Genomic DNA, 7,104 nt, shown 5'->3' on the forward strand with positions numbered 1-7,104 from the left:
ATAGGTGACCTTATATAAGTGATGCCTTAGCAGGCCTGCAGTGTGCTTCCCTCAGTTCTCAATGTTCCAGGAGTGACCGCTATGTGGGCTACGTGTGTCCTTCTGTTGTGGTATGTTTGTTCTCCCTGTAGGCGCCCAGAGAGGCTGAGTTATGTAGTTGTTGTGGGCACTTCAGTCTCTTTATCAGGTGTGGGAAGCCCCAGCACAGTTGGCTGCAAGTTCTAACACCACATTTAGTTTGCAGTAGTTCTTTCAAGTGAGTAGGCCCCCAGCGTGGCAGTTTGTTAGGCTCAGGGGCTCACAATTGCTACAAGCCTCCAGCTTTTAAGTCTCTTGTCAGCTCTCTGATGATTGCAGCTGGGTGGGGTTGGCCTCAGGCATGGGAGCACCCAATTGTTTCAGGCTTCGGTAGGTGGGGCAAAACCCCTATGTGGGTCTTTGGGAAGCACAAGTCTTCTGCAGCTGACAAGCCCCACCGCCCACAGGTCCACACACACAGTCAACACAGTCCTGGCCCATGTGCGCAACATCCTGAAGTGGACCCAGTCTCTCCACGGTGGGCGCACCCCACACTCCACCACTGCCCCACACTCTCCACCTACTCCTTGTGAACGCCCTGCCCCACAGAAGTGGGCTCAGTCACCAGGCTGCAGAGAATCCAGTCACCAATGTATGCAGGCCCACAAGTTGCCTGAGGGCTTGTTGCTGAGTGGGGCCAACAACAGGGTGGGCTGCCTGCCCTGGCTGAGCTGGATTAAACTGGTGCTCTAGTAGGGGGACAGACCCTGGGCTAGCAGGCCCCAGGGAGAACTCCAATGGTGTCTGTGTCAGCACGCCCACACCAGGCCACAACAATGGCCGCCGGCAATGTCCCAGTTCCTGGAGAGGTCTCACCTCTCACTAAGATGCACTCAGAGCCTATCAGGTGAGTCTGTTTTCACCAAAGCACTGTGCACCTTTCTTTCTGGTGATTTTATGTTGATTTCTGAAACGGGTGTGTTTGCGCGTGGGCCCTCTAAACGTCGGTTTTAATTTCTTCGTGAACCAGCTTTTATGGGGGTACTCCCCAATGTTTTAGTAGGAGGCAAAGTCAGATATTATGCCACTCACCTCGATTGTGCTGGGTCCACGAAGTGCCTAGAGCAGGGGCGCTCCCCGGCTCAGGGCCCCGCTCCTCCAGGGAGAGCTGTGTACCTTTGGCCTGCTCCCGGGTGGCTGTGAAGCATTGCAGCTCGTGAAGGCGGCATTTTTTTCTCTCCAGAAGGGAGTTTCTGCCTCTTCCACCTCAATTATGATTGTCCTTTGTTGCAGGAGTTCCTCTTATCTAGTTTTCAGTTCTCTCTCAGGGGTAATTTTTCCATGAGTAGTTGTAAATTGTCTGTGTCCCCAGGAGGAGTTGAGTTCAGAGTCTGCTTATGCCACCATCTTGACTTCTCTCCGGATATTTTTTATTATTTATTTAGTTTCAGCCAATAGAATTGAGACTTGGGAAATCAACAAAAACCTACGTGGATGGTTATAAATAAATCACATGTTCAAGTTCATTTTTAGGTACAATAAGAAAATAAATTTTAGATTATAAACACAATGTTTATGCTGTAAATCCGTCAGAGAAGGGTGATATCTCATTCATCTTTGTAGCCTCAGCACATTGTACCTAGTTTATCTTCAATACTTGTTTGTTGAATAAGTGAATATAAGCATTATACAAATATTCCTTCTTTCCATATAAGTAAACCCCCATTTCCTTTTTGCTGCACTGTATCATCTCTCATTTTTGTGTTTCCTTCCTATTCCTTACCATTATTGCTTTATTCTCTGTCTTCAGGGACTAAATTCTTTAGCTTGATGTGGGATATGATTTAAGATTATTCTGTTTGATTTGAAAACTTCAGGGAAAAAAGTAATAAATCTATAATATGTTTATTCACTTTTAGATTTTGAAAAGTCAGAGTCTTAATTAAATATCTAATTCTAGTTCACCGCAGTTATTTTATTACGCAGTATAATATTTATTTCAATAGTCTAGTCCTGCTTTAATTTAACAACAAAAAATGCTACAAAACCTAACTTCTGTTTTGTTTCCCAAACCTGGCCTGTGATATTTCAGTGAAATTTTAACTTTTAATAATTTAGCTTTAATACTCTTGACCTATTCAGTGATCCATTTTTGGACTTTTCTCATGTTCTTTGATGCTCTATTATCTAGGGACTTTAGATACCATCAAGTCCAACCCTCCAGACTCCCATTCACTCTAGGTATCTTCTTGGAATGCAGTCTTCCCAGAGAGTCGTTTTCTGGCTCTTTGGAGGGGGCCTTGGTTTGAATGTCTCCTGGCCTTTCTGGGAGAATAATATCCAGGTTCTCTTAGCTCTGATCCTTCCCTGTTCGCTTCTGTGGCTTCTTTTTCCTACCCTCCTAACAACAACACAGGAGTGTTCTGTGGCCTTTCTTACTTCCCATGCTTGCCCTCTGACTTTATGTTAGCATTTCTCTTTTGATGACAGCCGAGTTTTTATTGTATCTAGATCTCTGAGTTCTCATTCACATCTTCCTAAAGATTATAACTGTGTCCCACTGTTAGCTCAAACTTTAGTGTTACTAAAACCAAGTTATTTTTTGTTACCATGGTGAATATTCCTTTTTTCCAGTAGTTTCAGCATTATCCTAGTCATCTAGGCTGGAAACCCAAGTCAGCTTTGCCTCATCTTTTTCTGCCTTCCCTTTTTTCCCATCATCGCCATTTCTTATTGATTCCACCCTTTAGCTTTCCATGGGTGTCATACCCAAGTCCTCATCTCACTTGAATTACTGTATCATTCCACTGGACCTGGCCTCCACGACCTGGTTTTCCTTTTTCAGTCCAATATACAGAATTCTAATGTGGCTAAACTTCTGTTGCATCACTTCCTTAACAAGATCTGTCCAGTCTTAACCAGTCTAAGTTGACATCCTTCTGCTCCACCTGAGCTCCTCCCTTAAAGGTAGATTGGACCTCTTGGTATCTTTGAACACTAATGATTGTTCCCATCTTTATACCTTAGTTCATGCTGCCTTCACCACCACTTCACCCCTTTATTATGTATCTAGGTCATCTGTGGTAGATACTGTACAAGAAACATCAAATTTCTTTGAATATTTTGAGGAAAGAAGTATCTGAGATAGGACTATAAAGCAGAAGTGTATAATGACCTGCTTATCCCTGGAAGTCTCCACAGAGAGAAGTAATTTAAATCTCTGACTTCCTTTTAATGCAGTAAGAATATTTACTGAGCCTTTGCCCTGTTCTGAGCACAGTGCTGAGCTCTGAGATGAAAAGAATAGAGAAGACATCCCTCCATACTTACCGTCTCCACTGCACACTCCCCAGCACAAGCCACGGTCATCTCCACTCAGATTTCTGCACAAGCCGCCTGACTGGGCTCCTGCTGCCACTCTTGCCCCTCTGCAATCTGTTCTCCACCCAGGGCCCACAGGTGACCCTTCAGAAAGTTAAATCAAGATATGTCACTCTCTTGTTCAATCCCTCTAATGGCTTCCCATTGCAGTTCTTACTCTTGCCTACAAAGCCCTACATAATCTGAGCCCTTCCTACTTCTCTTACCCTGTCTTGTCCCATCTCTGCTTCACCAACGCTGCCATGCTGCACTTTCTCTTTCTTGAACACACAAAGCTCATTTCTGCTTTGTGACTGGGTGTGCTGGCTGTTCTTTATTTGGGAGTCTGGGTCCCTTGGTCTTTGCTTGGCTGGCTTCCTCTTCTCTGTCACTGCAGATTTTAGCTAAATAGGAAGCCTTCTCCTGCCACTCAATCCTAAGAACATACTCTGACCTCTCCTCTTCCCTCCTCTGGCACTCTGTTTAAATTGTCTGTATTACCCTCATGGTGATATGTTGCTTATTTGTCTTTTTCTCTCCTCTCACTGACTTTCTCCCCCATCCCACCCCATGCAGAATGTGAGCTCTCTGAGCGCAGGGTCCTTCTTTGTCTGGCTCACTGCCATGTCCCAGCACCTGACATGCTGCCTGGAACAGGACAGGAGGTCACTTGTTTCGGCAAAATTTGTGAAATTAAAGAGAGGCCCATGCTTTTAAAGATGCTACAGTGTAGTCAGAGACATAAATGACTAGCACAACACAGTAAGGGCTATAATAATAAGTCATATCTGTAAAGATCTCTGGGTACACAGTTGAAAGAACAGTTCATTCAAGGTGTGGGGGAAAAAAGATAAAGTTGGCAAAGCTGCACTGAGAAGGTAACATGTGCCTTTGGTGCTGAATAGAGAGTAGGGGTGGACTAGAAGGTCAGAACTAGCTAAACAAAGGGAATGGCAAAGTGTAACAGTACATGAGTTGTGGAGCGCATAGTCAGGAGCTCATCCAGAGTTAAGAGTAAAAGATGGCCAGGAATAAGGCTAGAGCAACACAAGTACCAGATTGTGGAGAACTGTGTTCACCATGGTAAGATTTTGAACTTGGTGCAAGAAAGTGAAACTATTCTGGCAACATTATAGAGGATGCGTTATAAAGAAGGAACAAGGTGTAGAGGTCAGTTTGACTCAGACAAGGGAAGGCCTAAAGAGTGAGGTGAGAGACTAGGAAACACGGGGTATTCAGATAAGCCATGGATTAAAAACGTTCTTTCGGTAGTTTGGATTTTATTATTTTCAAGTTACCCTTCCTAATGTTTTATTTTCCTCTCTTACAGAATTTGGTTGATCTTGCAGGCTGGGAAAGAGCTGAAAAAACAGGTGCTGAAGGTAATGAAAACTCATGAAATATGTTGGTCTGAATGTCCTGCTGTTCTTTTACAGAATACAAATGGCAGCAGGCATTTTAGAATCTAATAAGGTAATGGTGATAATTTTGTGATAAAAAGTCTTTAACATAAAGAGCAGCTTCCTTATCTGGTTAATTATATTCTTTGGGCTGCTATAGCATCAGTTAAAATGCTAAAACTCTGTATGAGATTTATAGCTGGAAAGCTCCTGAGAGTACCATGGACACCATTATCAGTAAGGAAATTCAGAAAGGTGACAGGGTACAAAATTAATGTACAGACATGAATAACTCATAATAGAACAACCTGTTGGAATATTTAATGTACAAAAAGATCCCATTTACAATAATGACTTAGAAGATGTAATACCTGAGAAGAAACTCAGCAAAAATTGCACAAGATCAAAATAAAGAAAACTTTAAACAGACCTGAAGGACATAACCGAACACTTAAACAAATGGAAAAGCATACTTGGATAGGAAGCTTCAGAACCGTAAATGTGTCAAGCCTCTCTCTGTGTTAATTTTCTGCAGCCTGACATAGAGACACTCAGCTGAGCATGGCATGTACTCACCAAAGCAGTGGCTCCTCAGGCCTGTTGTTTTAAGCTGGCTTGGTAACAGCAATATTACAGCAATAGCTGACTAAGGCACCTGTGAGATAATCGCTATTCGGAATGATTCTTGCAGTATTTTTTGTGTACAGGGTAGACTGAACACCTGCGTGTCCCTCAGCAGGCTGCTGGGTGAATACATTCTGGTAGACCCATACAATGATATTCCATTCTATAAAAAAGAATGAGAAAGACCAGTGTTTACCAATAAGATATATGGTATGTTGCCAAGTGAAAAAAGCAAAGTGCAAAATAGTGTGTATGGTATGCTACTATTTGTTTAAAAAAGAAAGGGGAAAACTTAATATATATGAACTTGTATTTCTAAAAATCTCCAGAAGAATAAGCTAATAACAGTGGTTTCCCGGTAGAGGGACAGGAACTGAATGAAAGGAGCATAAAAGTGAGAGAGGGCTTTTTCCGTGTGTTTTTGTTTGAGCCATGTGGGCATATTAATAGTTTAAAAATAAGAATGTGTTTGGTTGTGAGCTGCTATGAACTAATTTGGTTGTAAGTCATTAGTTGCGTATATTTGGGGGTTTGGAAAAATAGATTTGAATTGAGGAGTTAGCAGGCCTCTTTTAGGACATGGCTTTCTCTCCTTAATCTTTTCTTAGTCATCTTTTTCTTCTTGCTGTTTCTCTGGTGAGAGCCTTTCTGATTCACGTAACAGGTGGGAGAGAGAGAGAGAGAGCGCCTGCTACCTGTGGTAATAAAGGTGGGCGCAGATCTAATCTGAAGCCCAGACTGTAGCATCTGACCCTGCAGTTTCTAATTTCTCTCATAACCTACTGATAAGTAAGTTCATAATCTAGTACAGGGGAAAATTTTAGTTTCATTTATTTATTTAATAAATGCAGGTGTGAAACTCAAGGAAGGCTGTAATATAAATCGTAGCTTATTTGTTTTGCGACAAGTGATCAAGAAACTTAGTGATGGACAAGATGGGTAAGTTTATCCCATTGTACATTTACCTATTAATATTAACGTTTTTCATTAGGTGGAAAATTATGATATTTCAGTGACACTCAAACAAATGTACTGATTTCTCCCATATATTCAAAAGCTGCTGTGATTCCATGAGCATGAATTGCTTCTTGTATGTATGACTGTGACCTACTAAGTTTACTTTCTAAATTAAATGGAATATTTTTAGTTAGTAGTTTTGCTTGGCCTCGTGTAACCTGTAAAGAATCAATTTTTTAACTGTAGTTAATTGAAGGTTCTGCATTAAAAACCAACCACGTTTGTTATATAAAAAGTTTTACTCTTTTTTCTTCCCAAACTCGTTCCTCACTCAGTGCTTTCATAAATTATCAAGACAGCAAATTAACACGAATTCTCCAGAATTCCTTGGGAGGAAATGCAAAAACATGTATTATCTGCACAATTATTCCAGTGTCTTTGAATGAAACCCTGACTACTCTTCAAGTGAGTTTGATTTTTATCTCAACTTACTATGGGGGGAAATTATCTTTCAGAAGAAAAAATTACCTACTAAAATTAGGTACAGTTTTTTTAATTGATATAATATACCTGTTAAAATAAAGTTGATGTGTTGTCTACTAAAGAACATTCCTTAATTTTCCCAAACTTCAGTCATTCATATGCCACCTACACAATTTTGTTCTTCAGTATTTTACTGAAATTGACTTGATTTTTTCTTTAAATAACTCACTTTTTAAATTTAACTTATTATAAAAGGAAACTA

The 7,104-nt window shown here is 41.2% G+C and overlaps 1 long non-coding RNA gene across 1 annotated transcript; it reads left to right on the forward strand.

The window, feature by feature from the left end:
* Positions 1 to 776: 776 nt before the first annotated feature.
* LOC131402684 (uncharacterized) lies at positions 777 to 6,781 on the forward strand. Its single transcript, XR_009218889.1, has 4 exons — positions 777 to 925; positions 4,709 to 4,760; positions 6,254 to 6,341; positions 6,719 to 6,781. It is a non-coding gene; the product is annotated as an uncharacterized LOC131402684 (long non-coding RNA).
* Positions 6,782 to 7,104: the final 323 nt, after the last annotated feature.

This window comes from Diceros bicornis, unplaced genomic scaffold, assembly GCF_020826845.1.
Source record: "Diceros bicornis minor isolate mBicDic1 unplaced genomic scaffold, mDicBic1.mat.cur scaffold_225_ctg1, whole genome shotgun sequence".
NCBI lineage: Eukaryota > Metazoa > Chordata > Mammalia > Perissodactyla > Rhinocerotidae > Diceros > Diceros bicornis.